Raw genomic sequence first — 24,006 nt, 5'->3', positions numbered from 1 at the left:
TTATTGCCATTGAAATCTGACCCCCACCTCTGCTGCTAAAAGCAGATCTCTGCCCAGCAGTTTTTCCCCTACTTTGAGCAGGAATACCAGTGAGAAAACGTAACCACAGTAGGAGGAGTGCCCCCCTCGGCCTGCTTCACCCCTCAGGTGTTCCAAGCGAGGTGACCACTCAATTCCATTTTCCTTCATCTTGGATGGTATGAAAATAGCATATCAGGGTTACAGATGTGACATCTTCCCACAAGAAGTGGTCATCTAGCGCGTATAGCTACTCTAAGGTAGGTGGCCTATTTGCAGCTACCAGGTACACCCTTGTAGGAGGCTGGTCTAGTTTGTAGTGGGTACCAAAGGTACTTAAACCTTATACCAGGTCCAGTTATCCCTTATTAGTAAAATGTAGTCAGTGTCTAGAAGACAGGCTATCTAGAGGTAGATGTAGGCAGAGCAGCCAAGACTGAACTAGGAGACATGCAAAGCTTTTGCAATACCACTGTAGTCACACAGTACTCACACATATGAAAGAGAATACTCAGTGTCACAAAACTAAAGGTACTTTATTTTAGTGACCCAATGCCAAAAATACTTTGGAGACTATACTCCCTTAGGAGGTAAGTAAATTACACAATATATACACTAGTAAACAAAACCAGGTTAGTACACAGTAGGAAAACAGTGCAAATAGTAAAAATCACAGTAGGTTGCAATGGGCCTAGGGGGAACACAAACCATATACTAAAATAATGGAATGCAAAAGTCGCTTTCCCAGTTAGGCAAGTGTAGTGTGTAGAGGGGCGCTGGTAGTGTAAGAAAACATCAAAGGTAAGTAATGTACCCCACCCCAGAGCCCAGAAAAGCATGCATAAAACACAGCAAGTTTCCTAAAACACACTAGAAGTCGTGATGGAAGATAATGCAAGAACCAAAAGAGCCTACAAGACAGCAACAAAGGATTCCTGGACCTGAAAAAGCACTGCAGAGTCCAGGCAGAACAGGAGCCCCTGATAACCTGGATGAAGGTGCAAAAGAAGGACCACTGCTGAGAAGATAAAGTCTGGGTTTAGCAGAGACCTGGTGACCTCTACCCAGGAGAGGGAGACAGAGGGGGCTCTCAGCAACTCAGAGAGCCCTCAGAAGACCAGGCAGCGTGCACAGGAGTCCCACAGCCCAGGGACAAAGGAGTTGCAAATGGGGGCCCACGCAGCACAACACAAAGGATTCCCACACCACCAGAGAACCACTCAGGAACCTGTGCTTCGCAGAATGGAATGCTGGGGTCCTAAGCTGTGCTGTACATGAAGATCTTCTTGGAAGGTCACACACAAACCTTGGCAACTGCAAGTCATGCAATGCATGGGGGTACTGTTGTGCGTGGGAAGGCAAGCTCTTACCTCCACCAAAGTTGGACAGCTGGATGTTGGGACTGCTGGAGTCACTTTAGTCCACCACCCATGTTGCTGGATACACGCCTGTCATCTGGAAAGGGGACCCAAGCCACCTCTCGTCGCTGCAGAGAGGTGCCTCCTGAAGCATGTAAGTAACTCCCTCACTCCACAGGAGATTCCTTCAGTTCTTCTGGTGCAGGCTGAAGACAGGCAGTCCTCGGAGGCTGCACGACCTGGAAACTGTTGCATTTGCTGGCAGGAACTGAGGTTAGAGTGTTGCAGAAGTCATCTTTGCTTTTTTGTTGCAGTTCTGTATAGTTCCTGGAGCAGTCAGCGGTTGATCCGTCGGAAGAAGATCAAGTAAAGGATGCAGAGGATTCCTGCTAGAGTCTTGCAATCTGAATTTGAAGAAACACCCAGACGAGAGACCCTAAATAGCCCAAAGAGGGGGATTGATCACCTAACCAGGTAAGCACCTATCAGGAGGGGTCTCTGACGTCACCTGCTGGCACTGGTCACTGAGATGCTCCCAGAGTGCCCCACCAAATTGGAATCCGATATGGCAAAACCCAGGGACACTCTGGAGGAGCTGGGGGTCCCTGAAGCAGTGTAGACTGTATTATGCAAGGAGGGCATCATCCGTGTCCTCCAAAGCATTTCCAGAGGCTCTGGGAGGATACCCCTCCCATGCCTTGAACACCTATTTCCAAAGGGAGAGGGTGTAACACCCCTCTTCCAAAGGAAATGCATTGTTCTGCCTTCCTGGGATTGAGCTACTCAATCCACAGGAAGGCAGAAACCTGTCTGTGAGGTGGCAGCAGCTGGGGCTGCAGTGGAAACCTCAGAGGGCTGGTTTGGCTGTACTGGGGGCCTATGGTGGAGCCCCCAAGGTACATGGAATTGGCCCCCAATACCAAATTTGCTTGTATGTGAGGGGGCAGCAGCTGGGGCTGCAGTGAAAACCTCAGAAGGTTGGCATGGTAATACTGGGGGTACACTGTGGAGCCCCAAGAGTGCATGGGATTGTGCAACCAACATTGGAATCAACATTGGGGTACAATTCCCAGTTGTTAGACACCTTACATGACCATATTCGGAGTTACCATTGTGAAGCTGGACATAGGTATTGACCTATGTCCAGTGCACACTTAAAATGGCATCCCGCACTCACGAAGTCCAGGAAAATGGGCCTAGACAATGTGGGGGCACCTCTGCTAGTGCAGGGGTGCTCTCACACATAGGTACTTTGCACCCAGCCTTCAGGGTCTGAAGGCCTGACATATAGGTGACTTATAAGTGACCTGGTGCAGTGAAAATGGCTGTGAAAAAGTGCATGCGCTATTTCACACAGGCTGCAATGGCAGTCCTGTATAAGCCTTTGCGTGGGCTCCATATGGGTCACAAAAGAAATGCTGCAGCCCATAGGGATCCTCTGAAACCCCAATGCCCTGGGTAGCTAGCGACCATATACAAGGAACTTGCAATGGGGGCTAGTATGCCAATTTGGAGTGAAATACTGGGTTACCAGTATGTAAGGCCAAATTTGGAACCAGATAGAGCATAAGAACTGGGGTCCCGGTTAGCAGGATCCCAGTGACGCAGTAAAGCATACTGCCGAAAACAGTGAAACATGCTGACAAGAAGGCCACAAAACAAACACTGGTGTCATGACTAGCAGGATCCCAGTGACACAGTCAAAACACACTGACAAACAGGCAAAAATGAGGGTAGTAATGCTAGAAAGAGGCTACTTTCTCACAGCCCTCTAACACTACTATATGCAGTATTTAGTGTTCATCCCTAGAGCAATAGATCAGATGTGATGTACACAAGAAGACCAGGAACAAAGAAGATCCATGACACGAAATAAGACGTCTTGCTGCAAAAAGAAAAAGGCAGCAAACCAGCTCATACTTGGACCTGACAATTGCCACTGAGGTGTCACCTGGAAACAAGAAGGGCTCTACAAAAACCAAGAGCACCTCCAGCATTCTGAAAATTGCCAAAAACCTCCCTCAGAGTGAAGGTATCACTCTCCTGCAAACTGCAAGCAAGGAACCAGTGAAGTCCATTTCACTGACTGGCCGCTGACCAATGAATCAAACCCAGCGGCCCAGCCAAAATCCCCATAACAGACCCGAAGGATAAAACCTAGCATTGTGCCAAGTTTGGTGGCACTGGGACTTTCTGGTACCAGACCCCCTATGTCGGACACCCAGAAGCAAAGTCCACTCTAGACTCTCCTAAAGCCCAGAAGCAAGGCCAGGCAAGCGGCTTCAGGACACCCAAGAACCCCCCAGAGTGAATCTGCTGACCTGCAATCTACCCTCCAAGTGACCTGCTTCTGGCTCCAAGGACTCCTAGACACAAGACTCATGGTTGACTTATCTGCACTGGACCCAGCCTCCCTGGCCCATGCAACATCATGCCAGCTGTCCTCTAGGGGTCCTTACCCCGTTGCAACCTCTACCCTCCAAGGGGACCCAACTGGCTTACATTTAAGTCCACCTGTGCACTGTGTTTCCAAGTGGATCACCTCTCTGTTGAGCACCAGCTCCAAGACTTTTAGCTGCTGCTCCCGCTTGAACCAGGAACTGCTCAACCTTCTATGGCTGGCCCACAGGACATCTCATTGACCTCAAACTAAAAATAGATGGTGACACTTGTCAGAGCATTGCCTGATTTTATATGCATTTTTAAAGATTTTCCCATTTATTCCATGGTGCCTAATTACGCACAAAAAGCATGTATTTTCTAAACTTTAAAGAAATCATAACAAAAGAAGTACTTACTGTATTTTGATGATCTTGGTCTTAAAAATGTTATAAAAATCTGAAGTATTTTTTGTAAATTGGTCTTGATTTATTCTTCCGAGTGTGCGTCCACACATATTGATACTGTGAGAACAACAAATGCTTAGCACATCTCCAAGATAAGCCTATCTGCTCACCCACGCAAACATGGAATTAGGTTGTCTGTTTTTTACTGCTGGAAAACAAAGTGGGGATGCTTGGACTGTCTGCACAGTGCACAACATTTTCGTACTCTATATAGAGGGAGCCTCCTACATTTGGTAGATGACGGTGGGATACTGGACTTTGGATTTGCTTATACTACTTTGTCACTAAGTGATCACACAAAAAACTCACAAAGTTGTCTGCAGCCTAGTAGTAATTTGCAATTGGGCTATTTAAAAAAAAAATTGGTAGGGCCCTGGTTAGGTCCCTAAAATAGTGATTAGAAATTAAAAGTCTTTGCTATAGTTAGGCCTGAGAAAAAGTTTCCAAAAGTTTACAAACATTTTTAAAAGTTTGCAAAAGTTTTTCCAAAAGTTAAAAAAAAAAAGTTAAAAAAAAGTCTTGACTTTAGTGAGGAAAATGTTTGATGCAGAGAACCAGGCTAAGGAGCTCAACTTGGCCCCTTGGATGGGATTGAAATACCTCAACTAAGGGCTCTCTGCAAAAGTACTCAATTCACACTGGTTCTCATGCTACCACAGAAAAGCTTACACAGCTGTGTCAGAATATTAGGCTGCATAGTCAGTGCATGAAGTTAATACCTCAGAAAGAGAAACTCAAGAAATCACTTATGAAGCTGAGGATGTTGCAGGAGGATACTCTGTTTCAGAGGTAGGAAGCCCCTCAGGGGAGGATTTGGCTCTAGAAATAACCAAAAGACTGGCTTTAGAAGCCTAGCTTTTGGAGGTAGGAGTTAAGAGAAGAGAGTTGTGCCTAGGACCAATCTCTGGTGGCAGCATACAAATAACTAAGTAGAAGGAGACATCTTTCAACCTAAAACTCCCCAAAGGAAGTATTCCAACTTGTACAGAGAGTGATGATATCAGCAAGTGGTTTATGCTTAGGAGAAAGCCTACATTACCAGGGATATAGATAGACAAAAGTGGGCCTTTCTGTTGAATGAATTGTTCTCAGGAAAATGCAGGGATAGATTCCTGACATTCTATGAGTCAGATGCCAAGTCCTATGACTTCATGAAGGCTACCGTGATTGAGAGCATTGGACTAACACCTGAAGAATACAGAGTTAAACCCCGGGACAGTAAAAGAAAAAACAGAGTCAGCATTGGATTGAATTTGTGGACTATTCAGTAAAAATTCTGGGTGGCTGGTTAGAAGGTAACATAGTACAAGATTTTGATGGGATTTATAATTAAATTATGAAAGAGAATCTGTTCGGTAATTGTTACAATTTTTTTCCTGATAGACCTAGGTCCATTTTCTCCTCTAGGGCTGGGGAAGAAAGCAGATCACTGGGTCAAGACAAGGGTGACCAAAACACCCACCTGTGGGGGAGGCCAAAGCATGGAACTCCCCCCCCCCAAGGGAAAGATGGGATGCAAAATAAAAAAAAATGTCTTTATCAGGCTCCCAAAAACCTTTTCAGGAGGGTGAGACTCCTCACACCCTAGGGGTGGATACAAAGGTAGGAACTTTGATCCCAACAAGGGTAGGTGCCATGACTGCAAAACAGAGGACACCGATTGGAGACCCTAAAACAAGAAAAATGCCTCTAGTCCACCTTCAATAAATGTAGTTGCCAATCTTCAGATGGGAACACAGTTGTGGCATGACCATGTCACTGAGCCCAAATAGGCAATATTAGTCACTGAGGCAGGGGTAGATTTATCCTGTGCTGCTTGGCCTATTTACATACATAAATACAGGCAGCAATGTCTGAAAAATGTGACTAAGGTAGAAGTCTTGGGGGACACCGGGACACATGTCACCATGGTAACCCAGCACCTGGTCCACTCAGATCAGTCAGTACCTGATAGGGAAAACCTGTCCTGTCACTAATACTGACAATGTCACAAAGATCCATCCCATGGCAGTGGTATATTTTGACTGGGAGGGGTAGTTGAACAAAAAGAAGTGGCTATGTCCCCTTCCATCCCTGTAGACTGTTTGCTTACAAATTATTTGGCACAATCTCCCTGGCTTGAAGTTGAAGTAAGGACTCATGCAGCAATGCTTGGGTTCCCAGAATGGGGTTGTGTCTAAACCAGGGCACAGAGCAAACTCCAGAGTACACAAGTTGGATCCTGGAAGAATAGACCAAACCTCTAAGAGAAAAGGCAAGAAGAATGGGAGACCAGCTTCTGAACAGACCACAAGTCAGAACCCCTCTTCCCAGGAAGAGGACTTGTTAACTCCAGAGGGAACTGAGACTGTAGAGATTGGGCCTTTCCACCCAGAGCTCTTGGGACCAGGAGGACCCTGTAGGGGGGATCTGTGCCAGGGACAAAAAGCCTGTCCTACTCTTGAAAGCCTAAGGCAGCAAGCTGCACAGGAAGAAAAGGGGAGTGTCAGCAGTACCCACAGGCTTTATTGGGATGATGGACTCCTGTACATTGAGGCCAGTGACCTTAAGCCTGGTAGAACCAGAAGGGTGGTTGTGCTCCAGCACTATACAGACATTTTTCTTTTCTCTCTAGCCCGTGACATTTCCCTATCTGGGCCAAAAGAAAACCTGGCGCAGGCTAGTTAATCACTTTTACTGGCCTGGAATGTACCAAGAGGTGATGGAACTTTGTCATTCCTGTGTCAACTGTCAAGGCAGTTGCAAGACAGACAGCCAACTGAAAGCTCCATTAATCCCACTACCTGTGGTTGGGGTGCTCTTCTAAAGGGTTGACATTGTTGGCCCATTGGCACTCAAACAGCTTCAGGGAATAGACATATCATAGTGGTAGCAGATCATACCAGTAGATATCCTGAGATCACTCTTTTTAGGACCATCACTGCCCATCAGTGTTCAAGCCCCTTTTGATTTTTTTTTTATTAGGATTGGTTTTCCTAAAGAGTTAGTATCAGACAGGGGTGCATACTTGTAACACAAGTGGCAGGAACATGGGGTGACCAATAAGTTTATTACCCTATACATCCACAGACCAATAGACTGGTTGAAAGATTTAAGTAGACATTGAAAGGCATGATTGGAGTTCATGAAAAACTCAGGAAAAGATGGGATGTCTTACTTCCATGTCTGAATTTTGCCTATGGGGAAGTACCACAAAAGGGAGTGGTGTTTTACCCCTTTGGAATTTTGTTTGGGCATTCTCTTAGGGGTTCATTGAGTCTTGTGGGGGAAGTCTGGGAGAGATCTCTCAAAGAGCCTAAACAAGACATTGTAGATTATGTACTTGGTCTTTGTTCCAGGATGAACAAATCAAATAAAGAACTTCAAGCCAGCCAGGAGCTCCAGAAGGACTGGTATGACCAAAAAGCTACAATGGTGGAAATCCAACCAGGGCAGAAAGTTTGGATGTTGGAGACTGTGGCTCCTAGGGTTCTCCAAGATAACTGGTCTGGGCCCTCTCCCATGCTTGAAAAAAGGGAAAGTAACCTACCTGGTTGACCTTAATAGTTATAAAAATTCAAAAATGATTGTACATGTCAAACACCTGAAGCCCTATTTTGACAGAGCTGAGGTGACCATGCTCATGGTTACAGATGAGGGACAGGAGGAAGACAGTGAAACTCTCCCTCATATTCTCTCCAGCTACCCATAAGACGGTTCTGTGGATGGAGTGGTTTTGTCAGACACCCATATAGAACAACAGCAGGCTGATTGCAGGCAAGTCCTCAACCAGAATGATGAACTATTCTCTCCGGACGCTGGTAGGACTAACTGGTGTAACTATGATGTGGACACTGGAGACAGCTTGCCTGTCAAAAACACAATTTATAGGCAGTCAGACCATGTCACAGAAAGCAACAAGATGCTGGATGTGGGTATCATTGAACCCTCTGAGAGCCCCTATACTAGCCCAGATGGCTTAGTCCCCAAACTTCGCTCCAGGGGAGAGAAAAAGGAAACAAGGGTCTATGTGGACTATAGGGCCTTAACTCTGTAATATAAACAGATGCACACCCACTTCCAGGAGTTGATGAGTTCATAGACAAATTAGGGGCAGCCAAACACATGAGTACCTTTGTTCTCACACCTGGGTATTGGCAGATTGACTTCACCCCTGGAGCAAAAGAAAGATCAGTATTCTCAACCGAAGTAGGCACTATCAGTTCACTGTCATGTCCTTTGGACTACAGAATGTCCCTGCCACCTTCCAGATGTTGTTGAACCAAGTCCTGGCTGGGTTAGAATCCTTTAGTGCAGATTATCTAGATGATATTCCTCTCTATAGTTCCACATGACAGGATCACCTGATCTCCCATGAAAAGGTCCTTGTGGCCCTGTAAAAGGCAGGTCTCTCCATCAATGTCAGTAAGTTCCGGATAGGGCAGGGAAAGGTTCTATACTTGGGCCATTTAGTTGGTAGATGCCAAGTTCAGCCACTCCAGCCCAAGAGCCAGACAATTCTGGCTTGGGAAGCTCCAACCAATCAGGCTCAAGCCAGGACAATCCTTGGCTTGACTGGGTACAACATGAGGTTTGTCATTTAGTACGGCACTACATTTCCCCCCTCCCCCACAGAACTTACTTCTAAGAAAATGTCCAAAAAGATCAAATGGACAGTGAGTTGTCAAAAGACTTTTGATACTCTGAAGGGTGCAATGTGCTCTGCCTCAGTCCTGAAAGCTCCAGATTACTCCAGGCAATTTGGTGTCCAAACAGATTCCTCTGAACTTGAGATAGGAGCAGTCCTAGCCCAGACCAATGATGAGTGATATGATCAGTCTTTTGCTTTTAGAAACTGAAAACTACTCTCAAGGGAACAAAACTGGTGTGCCATGGAGAGAGAAGTCTTTGCTGTGGTCTGGGTCTTGAAGAAACTGAGACCTTGCTTGTTTGGCTATCACATGATAGTTCAAACACACCACAGGCCTCTCATGTGGCTTTAACAGATGAAAGGTGAAATCCCCAAACTACTTAGGTGGTCTATATCTTTACAAGGAATAGACCTTAAAGTGGAACACAACCCTTGGACTGCCTATGCCAATGCAGATGGCCTTTCCAGGTTCTTCCACTTAGAGTATGAAGGTTCCCCAGGGGAAGGGTAGTTTCATCCCCTTTCATTTGTTGAGGGGGGTGAGAAAGGGCCCAATATCAACAGGTTCCCAGGGGCAGATCACTTTACACAAAAATTGGACTATGTTTGGCACTTCAGCCACCCTTGTAAGTCCCCAGTAAATGATACCCCTGTTACCTACGGCATGGGTACTGAAGAGGACCCTCCAGAGCTGCGGCACCACTTGTGCCACTCTGAGAGTCCCCACACCTGCCTCATGCAGACTGCCATTCCAAGTGCATGATAAGGTGTATTCAAAAGATGCAAACTCGTCTTGGCTCCCACTAAGAGTGCCATGTCTAGTAACACTGCATGCAATATAGGGAAGCCACCCCTCTGGCAGGCCTTACAATCCTAAGGCAGGGTATACTGTAATGCATGTGAGGGTTTATGTGTGTATAAAAATATGCCCCTACTGTGTCGTTTCAAAACCCTAAGACATAGTAAGTGTACAGGGAAGCCATATCAAATGCATGTGCTGGAAACTGGTCATTACGAGTTCCCTAGCTACATGATGGCCTCTCTGAATACTGGAATTTTTGGTATGACACAACTCTGAATAATAAAACCACACTGAAGCTAGTGGTAGATTTATTATAAAGTGTACCCAGAGGTACACTGGCCTTAACCATCCTGCCACCACCAGACATGATTCTGGACTCCTGCGGGGGAGGTCTTTTGCTCTCAGGAACCAGAACACAAAGCCTTTCCTGGTTGGAGGTGTCACACCTCCTCCCCAGGCTGGCACACTGCACCAGCTGTCAGCTTCAAAGACTTTATAGCCTTTGAAATCAAAATCCCACCTCTGCCGTTAGCAGCAGATTGGTGCCTAATGTATTTTCCCCACTATGATTTGGAAAACTGATGGGGAAACTTAACTAGAGTAGGAGGAGTGCCCCCCTCAGCTTTCAGCACCCCTTAGGTATGGCAGGCAAGATGACCACTCCGTTTCATTTTCCTTCATCTTGGACGGTATTAAAATTGCCAATCAGGGCTAGGCATGCAAACCCTTCCCACAGGATGTCATCACTTAGTGGGTGTAGCCACCCGAAGTTAGGTGGCCCATTGGCCACAACAGGTACTCCCCCTAATGCCCACTAAATGCAATATTTAGTGGGCATACCTAGAGCAACAGATCAGATTTGGTGGGCACAAGAAGGCCAGGAACAAAGAAGATGTGAGGCACAGGGTAAGAATTCCTGCTGCACAAAAAGGCACCAAACCCTGCCTGCTGCTCCTAGGATTTAACAATGGCAACTGAGGTGTCACCTGGAAACCTGAAGGACTCTACAAAACCCCTGAGCACCTCCAGCCTTCTGAAAATCATCCAGAACCTCCTCAGAGTGAAGGTATCACTCTCCTGGAACCTGCAATCAAATAACCAGTGAAATCCAGTTCACTGACAGGCCTCTGACCAATGAACCTGATCCAGCAGCCCGACCAAAATCCACAACAGACCAGAAGGACGAAAGCTAAAAGAGTGCAAAGGTTGGTGGCACTGGTGGCACTGGACCTTTCAGGCCCTGAGATGCACCATTTGCTGTGGTACTGAACCCCCAATGTCGGACACCCAGAAGCAAGCACCAATCGAGTGACTTCAGGACACCCAAGAATCACCCTCCAGAGTGGCTCTGGTGACTTGCAATCTAACTTCGAAGTGACCTGCTCCAAGGCCTCCAAGACACATGACTCCTGGTTGACCTATCTGCACTGCACTCTGTCTCCCTGGTCCCTGTATCCTCAAACCAGCTGTGTTCTAGGGGTCCCTAACCCATTGTGACCCCTACTGTCCAAAGAGACCAAGCATGCTTTCCTTTAAGTCCACATGTGCAGTGTGTTTCCAAGTGGTCCCCCTCTCCATTGTGCACCAGCTCTAAGACTTTCAGCCACTGCTCCCGCTTGAACAGTGAGCGGCCTGAACTTCTCCAGCGGGCCCACAGGACATCTTGATGACCTTGACATAAAATTAGAAGGTAACACTTGTGGGAGCATTGCCTGATTTTATATGCATTTTTTAATAACAGATTTTATTGAGTTTCAGAAAAATGCCATTGGCCACTAAGACCACAAATGGCATATAAGATGTTGAGATATGTACACTCAAAGGAAAGGAAAGATAGCAATTAAACATTCACAGTGAAATCCACCCATCCCACCCAAGACCACCAGGCATCACACATAGCACAGTATACTGCAGACATTAGGTTGGCACAGTAATCTCCCAACCCACAACATCAAACAGTCGTATTGCTTCCTCAAGAGGAAAGGCAGCGGAACATATCTGGGCTAAGCACACTCCCCTGTAATCAGCCCATCTCTGGCAGACGGTGTGCTGCTTCTGGGGGCAGCCTCTTGTCTGATATAGATCAATTTTGAGGACCATACAGTAATCCATTCCCTTCCTCCATACATCTAGGGATAAGGACATCTCAGACATCCACATCCTGGCAATGTCTCTTTTGGAAAGACTAAGGCCCAAAAACAGGTGTCATTGTTTATATATTTTTCCCCCAACCCATTGGTACTGTGGAGAAGAAACAGTTTTGGGTCTAATGGAATGTTCCAAGAGAGGACCTTCCCCAGGCCTCATGTGACCCAGTGGCAGACACTTTTGAGCTCTACACAGCTCCATAGAGGATGTAAAAAAATACTGTCTTCCACCCCACAATGGCGACAAGCCAGGGAATCAATCACGCTCACGTGCCATAGATGATACCTTGCATAGTAAGCTCTGTGGAGATATTTTAACTGGATCAGTTGGAGACAGGCAGAGATACCGCCTCTTGCTAAGCACCCAGAGCTTTGGTCCAGTCATTATCCTCAAGTGTGTCTAGGTCACCCTCCCAAGCCACCCTGAGTGCGGGTAGTGTATTTGTGTGGATCGTGACAAAGGACTGATATATTTTTGCAATTTTATGGTCTCCAAGATCTACCATAAGTTGTTTACCATTCAATGAACTGAACTCCGGAAGAGCCACAAGATCCCTGATGCAAGGGGTAACAGAATGGCGAGCCGCCAAATAGCACTAGAGTTGACTACTGTGTAGTGGGTATTCCGACTGCAGCTCTTGAAACGACTTCAGGACTAAGCAGCTCATCTCATTCGAAAGAGTGGGATTACCAATAATATCCAACATATGAAAGCCTTAAAGTTGTGCAATCTGCAGAAGCACCATACCTCACCACAGCAGTGTCTCTCTAGTCAATCTACCCCACCATCCCATCTGTCACAGGGAACTCCTCCAAACCGCAAACACAGTGTGTGTTGCGGGTAGGAGAGACCGACAGCTCTTCCCTCCTGTAGGAAGGTGGCTTTCTTCTAGCATGGTTACTCCCATTTTTGGCCTGTTTGTCAGTGTTTTGTCAGTGAGTTTTTACTGTCTCACTGGGATCCTGTTAGTCAGGTCCTCAAAGCTTATAGCTTCTGGCCTATATGTGTTGTCAGTATGCTTGACTGTGTCACTGGAGTTCTGCTAACCAGAACTCCAGTGCTTATTCTCTCTCTGTTTACCAAATTTCTCACTATAGTTTAGTGACTCCATATTCCAATTCAGATTGGCATACTGGAACAACCCTCATAAGTCCATAGTATATGGCACCTAGGTGTCCAGGGTATTGGGGTTCCTGAAGATCCTTATGTGCTGCACCATTTCTTTTAGCACCAATAAGGAGCTCATACAAACACTCTTTCAAGACTGCCACTGCAGACTAAGTGAAATAGTGCACACACTATTTCATAGCCAGTTTCACTACACAAGGTAATTCATAAGTCACCTATATGTCTAACCTTCAGTTTCTGAAGACTAGGTGCAAAGTTAGTGTGTGTGAGGGCACCCTTGCACTAGCAAAGGTACCTCTACATTGTCCAGGACCAATTTCCCAGACTTCGTGACTACATATAAGCGTGCACTACATATATGTCAATACATATATGTAGATTCACAATGGTAACTCTGAATATTGCCATGTGAGGTGTCTAAGATTGTGAAATTGAACCCCCAATCCAAATTTGGTAGTAGTGGGGGAATTCCATGTACCTTGGGGGCTCCACCATAGGCCCCCAGTACAGCCAAACCAGCCTTCTGAGGTTTCCACTGCAGCCCCAGCTGCTGCCACCTCACAGACAGGTTTCTGCCCTCCTAGGGATTGAGAAGCTCAATCTGAGGAAGGCAGAACAATGCATTTCCTTTAGGAGAGGGGGGTTACATCCTCTCCCATTGGAAATAAGTGTTACAGGCATGGGAGGGGTATCCTCCTAGAGCCTCTGGAAATGCTTTGGAGGGCACAAATGGTGCATTCCCTGAATAATCCAGTCCAAACCGTTTCAGGCACCCCTAGTCCCTGCTCTGGCACAACTCTAGACAAAGGAAAGGGGAGTGACCTGTACCCTGTTCATCACCACCCCAGGTGTGGTGCCCAGAGCTAATCCAGAGTGTCCATTTGTTAGTCATCTTGGATTCAAAGGTGTGGGGACCCCCTGGGAGCATCTGAGTGGCCAGTACTAGCAGGTGATGTCAGAGACCCCTCCTGATAGGTGTATACCTGGGTAGGTAGCACCACTGATTTTGACATACCCATGCATAGAGCGGATATTTCACCAAAGACCTGCATAATTTGTAAAATACAAGGCACTCAAGGTCTGTGAGACAGAATAGGCCATCATCTGCATAAAGAGCAATTGTAGCCAATAAGCCCTCAGTCAATTCAAACCCCTGCAACTGGGCATCTATATGGACGCAGACAGCCAGCGGCTACATGGATAGCACAAACAACAGTGGGAAAAGTGGATACCCCTGCCCCGTTCCTATATCAACTGGGAAGGTTTCAGATTCAATGCCTGCCACCCACACCACTGCTGAAAAATCAGTTGAACATAAGATAGGAATCGGGGACCTAGGTTTAACCACTGAAGAAGGACAAAGAGATACTCCCAACTGACAGAATCAAATGCTTTATCAATGTCTGTCAGGAGCACCGCCGCAAGCCTGCCTAAGGCAGCCCACCAAAGCCAAGTCATTATAGACTTGTCTGATATGACGTGTGGACCGAGCCAGCCTAAAACCTACCTGGTGAGTCAACAAGGTCTGGCATGAACTTTACCACTCTGTTAGCCAGGGTCTTAGCAAGCAATTTCACCTCCAAATTCAGCAGAGAAACGGGGTGATTCAAAACATGACTCTCTGACAGACACCCTGGCTTAGGAAGAACCACAAGTTCTGCATGAGGCCGATCTAGGGTTTCTTACTCATGGGATTGAGAAGGTCTCAAAAGTGACAGCCACATTCAGCACCAGGTCTTGGAGACCTACAAAAAGTTCCAGGTGGCAGAGCAGCCACAACACTCCTAGACACCTGCGGCACGAGCATCCACCCTATTCTCCATCAGCCAAGGGACGAGACAAGGTTGCCTTTTGTCACCTTTACTAATCGCGCTCTACATGGAGCCCTTTGCACAAAGAGTACATGATGGCCCCTTGATCACAGGGGTCTGCTTTGGAGGGGAGGAGAATACTATTAGCCTGTACACACATGATGTTTTAGTATCCTTGGTGTAGGAGACTGACTCTCTATGTAGTGTGCAAAGCTAGTGGGATTCTAGGCAACTACACGTTGATTTACAGGTGTAAAAACAAGACCACCTAATGCTCTAATTTTAAGGTAACTTGGTCAAGCAGTTAGGCAAAACCTGGGGAAGAGCAAAGCATTTGTTGTACCCATCAATCTTGCAACTCACACACTCAACTGAATAACTTGAGAGCAATTTATAAAAATACTTCAAATTTTTCAATACATTTTAAGACTAAGATCATAAGATTTAGTTAAGTACTTTTCCAGTTATTACTTTTTGAAGTTTAATGAAAATAGTTTTTTCGTTCTTAATTACACACCATATGAATCAATGGAGGATCACCTTTAGAAGTACATAGAAACTCATTCAGTTGGTTTACCAAGGTCTTCTTTTGCAGGCTGGCCGAGGTCATTGGTGGGCACACTGTGCCAGCTGGAGAAGTCAGTCAGCTCCTGGTTCCGGCAGGGACACTGTGGGGGACCACTTGGAAAAGCACTGTACAGGTAAGTTTAATGGTGAATCATGGAGGTCCTCTTGGAGTGTCGAGGTCGCAAGAGGTGGGGGACCCTTAGGGTGCAATAGGTTCTTTGGTGCAGGGCGCAGGTTGGCTGGGTACAGAGCAAGTCTTTGAACCAAGAGCTGTGCACAAAGATGGCCTCAAAAGCAGACGGTAAGTTGGTTCAAGGGTTATTTACAGGCTAACAGGGAAACTGATAGGAGGTCCAGGGTGTTCTTGAAGTCCCTCAACTGGGCTTCCTCCTGGTCTTTTTTCAGCCTTGGGTGAGCTGTTTCTTGGTGTCTGACACGGGCTGACCAATACTCTTGGTATTGGCACGGTTTGGACACTGGGGGCTGTGGTGCCACCAAACGTGGCACACTGGGAGGGTTGTAGATTGGTACCTCCACTCTGGAGGGAGTTCTCTGGTGATTTGTGAAGCCTGGAGGTCCTTTGGAGTTTTTGTAGAGTTGTCAAGTAGTCCAGCAGCTCCTCAGCAGCGATTGTCAGGTCCTCGGTTTAGCAGGAAGAGTTTGGCACCTTTTTTTGTGCAGAAGGTCCTCAGTTCTCATGCTTCAGATCTTCTTGGTGTGAGTCTTGTTTTGTCTGTTGATTCTGATTTCCTAGTCTAGGGATGCCCTCTAAATACAAAATTTAGGGAGCATTTTAGAGGGAGCCTGGTAGTGACCAATGGCTAAACCCACTACGTGACCACTTGTGGCGGGCAGAGGTCACATTCCTATACCTGGTTGGTTATTTTCCTTCCATATAAGATAGAGAAAATTGAAATTGAGTGTCCACCTCATGAGCAACACCTTAGGGGTGGTGCATGCAAAGTGGGGCCACTCCCCATATCCTTTGTGTAATTTTCCTGTTGTTGCTCCCACCAAAAGTGGGGGTTTGTAACTGGGGCTACCATTTCCTGCTAGCAGCAGCCATGGAGGTCATGTTTCAAAGGTGGTAAGCTCTTAAAAGCTCACCGCCAGGGCAATGTACCTTCCTGGGGAGGGGGTGTTAGCACCTCCACCCAGGAAGGGCTTTGTCTGCAACCCAGTGAGAAGAATGCCTCACCTCACCATTTGAGATTTGAGATTGGCTGTCTGGAGGTGGCAGGCTGGTTAGAACCATTCAGCAACAATGCCAGGATAGTTAGCTTTTGCAGGGGGCACCTCTAAGGTGACACCAGGGTACATTTAGTAATAAATCCAATACTGGTACCAGTTTGCATTTATCATTCTGAGTTGTTTGATACCACAAAACCCAAGGTTTAGAGTGGCCATCATGTAGCTGTGAATCTTGTGTTGACCAGTGTCCAGCACATGTATTAAAATGACAACTCTGTCCACTTACTATGCCCAAAGTTGGCAAGGACAAAGTGGGGGCATATTGTTTCTGCAGCTATGTGCTCACATACAGTATGGTGCACCCTGCCTTAGGGCTGAAAGGCCTGCCAGAGGGGTGACTGACCCATATTGTATGCAGTGTGTAGTTGGCCAGGCACACAGGCCATGTCAAGCTTACTTTTCAGGTTTGCATCATGGCACTCAGCCTGCAATGGCAGTGCTGGGTGTGCTGGAATGCATGGCCCTAGAGGAGAGGGTGGCACAATCAGTTCTGCTGACTCAGGGGCCTACCCTTAGGACCCCATGCACTGGGTACCTAAGTACCATTTACTAGGGACTTATAGTGACAGCTAAAGGTGTTGCCAATTATCTTTGCAATTTTTAGGGAAAGAACACTGGCATTGGGAACCTGGTTAGCAGGATGTCAGTGCATTGCAGTCCAAGTTTCACCCAGAAACCAGGCAAAACGTGGGGGGTACTGCAACAAAGTGCCAATTCCCACACTTGGACAACCTCTAATGTGCCTTACCAGCATTCCTGAAGGAAGTAGACTAATTTGAGTAGTGGCAGGATTCTGTATAAAAATACATAAATCCCAGGCCCCGAATATCACCTCCCCATCCGATATGGAAGGACAGCTTTCCTGTTGATTTCCCATACAATGGACAAAAGATTCTATTACATAACTGGGCATCCAGCTCACAACGACGGTTGTGAATACCGCGTCCATCAATAACAGACCGCTTCTTCAACAGGTCACAAAGAAGTTGGCTCAATGGGACTGTACCACCTCTCATGCCTGGCAGAGTGGCGGCCATAAAAGTGGCAGCTCTTCCGCAAATCCTCTTTCTGTTTCAGACCTTCCCAGTCGAGCCCCCCACTGGGATGCTCCACTCCTTGCTGCTAGCCGTACTTTGTTTTGTGTGGGCTGATGCTCGCATACGCATAAGCAAACACCGCAGCTTCCCCCCACCATCTGAGAGGGGAATCCTGCATCTTAGCAGCTACTATCAAGTGGCCTAGCTCCGCTATAAGGTGGAGTGGTCCCGTGTGGAGTCAGAGAAACACTAGCTCTTCATTGTTCATGCTATTGCAGGCATGCCGCTTTGAAGGGTCTCCTTTATGAGATGACTGCAGCATGCATTGGCCTCTAATCCTCCCTAATCACATGATTGATGATGAGGTTATGAGACTCCGTGGCCATGCGTAAGGGCCTCACAACATTCCCTTCCCCCTTGACACCCATAACAGTAAATACAGACTTCAGCCCTGGACTTGACCATGCAACGTTCTACCTGTGGCACGATGCAGCCTGCCACTCAATGCGGCAACCTCTTCGATGAGGAGGGTCCTATCCCCTTCAAGCAGATGAGAAAGGTGCACAGGATCCTGGAAACAGAACGCCTGCGCCACAAGCAGTCCAACACTGGTTCACTAAACACTCCATATGTGCCAGGGCATTCTGACCCCTGACACTATTCGAGAAATGGCTAGTGACTAAAACTGATGACAAGAGACTTATCACAGAACTCTATGGCCTGCTCCTGTATGCCTTTCCCCGAGCCAAACATACAGCGAACTAGAATTAGGCAGACAGCTTTACCCGAAGGAGTAGACCAACATATACTAACGGGCCTGCCACACTGCATGCAACATGACCTGTAAAGAGACAGAGACTAAAATTATAACATACTAGTACCTCACACCCCTACAACTTCATAAGGGGAACCTCACTTGCAGCTGGTGTCACTGTGGAATGGCAGGGACCTTGCTCCACTTACTTTGGGATTGCCCTACATTTGCACAATTCTGAAATGATATCCTATCTGACATAGATGAGAGCCTAGATATGACACTACCTCGTTTTCCAGCTTATCAATGTTAGGCCACCCAAACGCACTCACTTACCCACTTTTATCATACAAGGGCTGGAAAAGCGGCAGAGCACTGCGGGCTGCACACCAAACAATTCTCACACACTGGGGGACTGACAATATACTTCTGCACGTCACCTGGTTCCACTGACTTTGGCATGTCCTGGGGAAGGAGAAGCTGGCCCTGGAGCTGATGTCACAGTGGGACTCATAAAGGGAACTGAGGAGACCTTTCATTGCTTTGTTGTCTAACGAATTCAGAGAACTTACATGCCTTAAATACTTACGATTACTCATCCTCAAAGACACATCTTTGTACGTTTCTGACGCTCCTGGTAACTCTTCGCACCAGGCACACTCAGTACCTAGATGATTTTCCTAGAACTACATGCATTATGAGTACCCTAGGAGGTAGGGTAGCGGGGAAGGTGGTAGTTGAGGGGTTACTGTTTTTGTCTTACTGAATCTGCATTTGCTTCTCATTGCTCCCCAGTGACCAACGGTTGTAGGTGGGTTTAACTGTATCTGAAATCTTCAATAAACAGATTTAAACTGAAAAACACTAACTGAATGTAGGAGGCTGGACTGGCTTGTAGTGAGTACCTAGGGGTACTTGCACCTTGCACCAGGCTCAGTTATCCCTTATTAGTGTATAGGGTGTCTAGCAGCATAGGCTGATAGATAATGGTAGCTTAGCAGAGCAGCTTAGGCTGAACTAGGAGATGAGTGAAGCTCCTACAGTACCACTTAGTGTCATATGCACAATATCATAAGAAAACACAATACACAGTTATACTAAAAATAAAGGTACTTTATTTTTATGACAATATGCCAAAGTATCTCAGAGTGTACCCTCAGTGAGAGGATAGGAAATATACACAAGATATATATACACAATAGCAAAAATATGCAGTATAGTCTTAGAAAACCGTGCAAACAATGTATAGTTACAATAGGATGCAATGGGGACACATAGGGATAGGGGCAACACAAACCATATACTCCAAAATTGGAATGCGAACCACGAATGGACCCCAAACCTATGTGACCTTGTAGAGGGTCGCTGGGACTATTACAAAATAGTGAGAGTTAGGAAAATAACCCACCCCAAGACCCTGAAAAGTGAGTGCAAAGTGCACTAAAGTTCCCCAAAGGACAAAGAAGTCGTGTTGGGGGAATAAGGCAGGAAAGACACAAACCAACAATGCAACAGCAATGGATTTCCAGTCAAGGGTACCTGTGGAACAAGGGGACCAAGTCCAAAAGTCACAAGCAAGTCGGAGATGGGGAGATGCCCAGGAAATGCCAGCTGCGGGTGCAAAGAAGCTTCTACTGGACAGAAGAAGCTGAGGTTTCTGCAGAAACGCAAAGGGCTAGAGACTTCTCCTTTAGAGGACGGATCCCGTTTACCTTGGAGAGTCGTTCAGAAGTGTTTTCCCGCCAAAAGAACGCCAACAAGCCTTGCTAGCTGCAAATCGTGCGGTAAGCGTTTTTGGATGCTGCTGTGGCACAGGAAGGACCAGGATGTCGCAAATTGCGTCAGGAGAGAGAGGGGACGTCAAGCAAGACAAGGAGCCCTCTCAGCAGCAGGTAGCACCCAGAGAAGTGCCAGAAACAGGCACTACAAGGATGCATGAAACGGTGCTCACCCGAAGTTACACAAAGGAGTCCCACGTCGCCGGAGACCAACTTAGAAAGTCGTGCAATGCAGGTTAGAGTGCCGTGGAACCAGGCTTGGCTGTGCACAAAGGATTTCCGACGGAAGTGCACAGAGGCCGGAGTAGCTGCAAAAGTCGTGGTTCCCAGCAATGCAGTCTAGCGAGGTGAGGCAAGGACTTACCTCCACCAAACTTGGACTGAAGAGTCACTGGACTGTGGGAGTTACTTGGACAGAGTTGCTAGATTTGAGGGACCTCGCTTGTCGTGCTGAGAGGAGACCCAAGGGACCGGTAATGCAGCTTTTTGGTGCCTGCGGTTGCAGGGGGAAGATTCCGTCGACCCACAGGAGACTTCTTCGGAGCTTCTAGTGCAGAGAGGAGGCAGACTACCCCCACAGCATGCACCACCAGGAAAACAGTCGAGAAGGCGGCAGGATCAGCGTTACAGAGTTGCAGTAGTCGTCTTTGCTACTATGTTGCAGTTTTGCAGGCTTCCAGCGCAGTCAGCAGTCGATTCCTTGGCAGAAGGTGAAGAGAGAGATGCAGAGGAACTCGGATGAGCTCTTGCATTCGTTATCTAAGGAATCCCAAGAGACAGAGACCCTAAATAGCCAGAAAAGAGGGTTTGGCTACCTAGGAGAGAGGATAGGCTAGCAACACCTGAAGGAGCCTATCAGAAGGAGTCTCTGACGTCACCTGGTGGCACTGGCCACTCAGAGCAGTCCAGTGTGCCAGCAGCACCTCTGTTTCCAAGATGGCAGAGGTCTGGAGCACACTGGAGGAGCTCTGGGCACCTCCCAGGGGAGGTACAGGTCAGGGGAGTGGTCACTCCCCTTTCCTTTGTCCAGTTGCGCGCCAGAGCAGGGCTAAGGGGTCCCTGAACCGGTGTAGACTGGCTTATGCAGAAATGGGCACCAAATGTGCCCATGAAAGCATTTCCAGAGGCTGGGGGAGGCTACTCCTCCCCTGCCTTCACACCATTTTCCAAAGGGAGAGGGTGTAACACCCTCTCTCAGAGGAAGTCCTTTGTTCTGCCATCCTGGGCCAGGCCTGGCTGGACCCCAGGAGGGCAGATGCCTGTCTGAGGTGTTGGTAGCAGCAGCAGCTGCAGTGAAACCCCGGGAAAGGCAGTTTGGCAGTACCAGGGTCTGTGCTACAGACCACTGGGATCATGGGATTGTGCCAACTATGCCAGGATGGTATAGAGGGGGCAATTCCTTGATCATAGACATATTACATGGCCATATTCGGAGTTACCATTGTGAAGCTACATATAGGTAGTGACCTATATGTAGTGCACACGTGTAATGGTGTCCCCGCACTCACAAAATCCGGGGAATTGGCCCTGAACAATGTGGGGGCACCTTGGCTAGTGCCAGGGTGCCCACACACTAAGTAACTTAGCACCCAACCTTTACCAGGTAAAGGTTAGACATATAGGTGACTTATAAGTTACTTAAGTGCAGTGTAAAATGGCTGTGAAATAACGTGGACGTTATTTCACTCAGGCTGCAGTGGCAGGCCTGTGTAAGAATTGTCAGAGCTCCCTATGGGTGGCAAAAGAAATGCTGCAGCCCATAGGGATCTCCTGGAACCCCAATACCCTGGGTACCTCAGTACCATATACTAGGGAATTATAAGGGTGTTCCAGTAAGCCAATGTAAATTGGTAAAATTAGTCACTAGCCTGTTAGTGACAATTTGGAAAGAAATGAGAGAGCATAACCACTGAGGTTCTGATTAGCAGAGCCTCAGTGAGACAGTTAGTCACTACACAGGTAACACATTTCAGGCACACTTATGAGCACTGGAGCCCTGGTGAACAGGGTCCCAGTGACACATACAACTAAAACAACATATATACAGTGAAAAATGGGGGTAACATGCCAGGCAAGATGGTACTTTCCTACACAACCCCCCCCCAAACGAAGGACAATAAGACTAGCCATGACCTGATGAGTCTTCATTGTTTAAGTGGAAATATCTGGAGAGTCCATCTGCATTGGAGTGGCTACTCCCAGGTCTATGTTCCACTGTATAGTCCATTCCCTGTAGGGATATGGACCACCTCAACAATTTAGGATTTTCACCTTTCATTTGTTTTAGCCAAAGTAGAGGTTTGTGGTCTGTCTGAACAATGAAGTGAGTGCCAAACAGGTATGGCCTCAACTTCTTCAGAGCCCAGACCACAGCAAAGGCCTCCCTCTCTATGGCAGACCAACGCTTTTCTCTAGGGGTCAACCTCCTACTAATAAAAGCAACAGGTTGATCCTGGCCCTCAGAATTAAGTTGTGATAGGACTGCCCCTACTCCTAATTCAGATGCATCAGTTTGGACATAGAATTTTTTAGAGTAACAAGGGCTTTTCAGGACAGGTACAGAGCACATGGCCTGCTCCAGCTCCTCAAAAGCTTTCTGACAGTTTGCTGTCCATAATACCTTTTTAGGCATTTTCTTGGATGTGAGGTCATTAAGAGGGGCTGCAATGGAGCCATAGTTCTTAATGAACCTCCTGTAATACCCAGTGAGGCCTAGGAAGGCTCTCACCTGAGTCTGAGTGGTAGGGGGAACCCAATCAATAATTGTTTGGATTTTCCCCTGAAGTGGTGCAATCTGTTCTCCACCAACAAGGTATCCCAGATAAACCACCTTACCCTGCCCTATCTGGCACTTTGAAGCCTTGATAGTGAGGCCTGCCTTTTGCAGGGCTTCCAAAACTTTCCATAGGTGGACCAGCTGATCATCCCAGCTGGAGCTAAAGACAGCTATATCGTCCAAATATGCTGCACTGAAAGCCTCCAGCCCTTGCAGGACTGTGTTCACCAAGCTTTGAAAAGTGGCAGGTGCATTTTTCAAACCAAAAGGCATTACTGTAAATTGGTAATGGCCTCCAATGGTTGAAAATGCAGTTTTAGGTTTAGCATCTTCTGACAATTTGATCTGCCAATACCCTGCAGTCAAATCAAAAGTGCTTAGATACTTGGCAGATGCCAGTGTATCTATGAGCTCATCTGCCCTGGGTATAGGGTAAGCATCAGTTTTGGTTACCAGGTTGAGACCTCTATAGTCTACACAAAACCGCATTTCCTTCTTTCCATCTTTGGAATGGGGTTTTGGTACAAGTACCACAGGAGAAGCCCATGGACTTTCAGAGTGCTCAACCACTCCTAGTTCTAACATTTTCTGCACCTCTTGCTTTATGCAGTCCCTGACATGGTCAGGCTGCCTATAGATCTTACTTTTGACAGGTAAACTGTCTCCAGTATCTATAGTGTGCTCACACCAAGAAGTGGTACCTGGCACAGTAGAGAAGAGTTCAGACAATTGATCTAGGAGATTTATGCAATGGTCTTTCTGCTCAGCAGTAAGACAATCAGCCACAACTACACCTTCCACAAGAGCATCTTGTTCTGTGGAAGAGAAGAGATCAGGTAGAGGATCACTGTCTTCTTCCTGTCCCTCATCAGTTGCCATGAGCAGGGTGAGATCAGCTCTGTCATAGTAGGGTTTCAGGCGATTGACATGGAGCACCCTAAGGGGACTCCTGGCAGTGCCTAAGTCAACTAAATAGGTGACTTCACCCTTTTTTTCAACAATTGTGTGGGGACCACTCCATTTATCTTGGAGTGCTCTTGGGGCCACAGGCTCCAAGACCCACACTTTATGCCCTGGTTTGTACTGAACCAGAACAGCCTTC

Source organism: Pleurodeles waltl, chromosome 2_2 (genome assembly GCF_031143425.1).
Source record: "Pleurodeles waltl isolate 20211129_DDA chromosome 2_2, aPleWal1.hap1.20221129, whole genome shotgun sequence".
NCBI classification, from domain to species: domain Eukaryota; kingdom Metazoa; phylum Chordata; class Amphibia; order Caudata; family Salamandridae; genus Pleurodeles; species Pleurodeles waltl.
Note: the sequence above shows the minus strand (reverse complement) of the source record.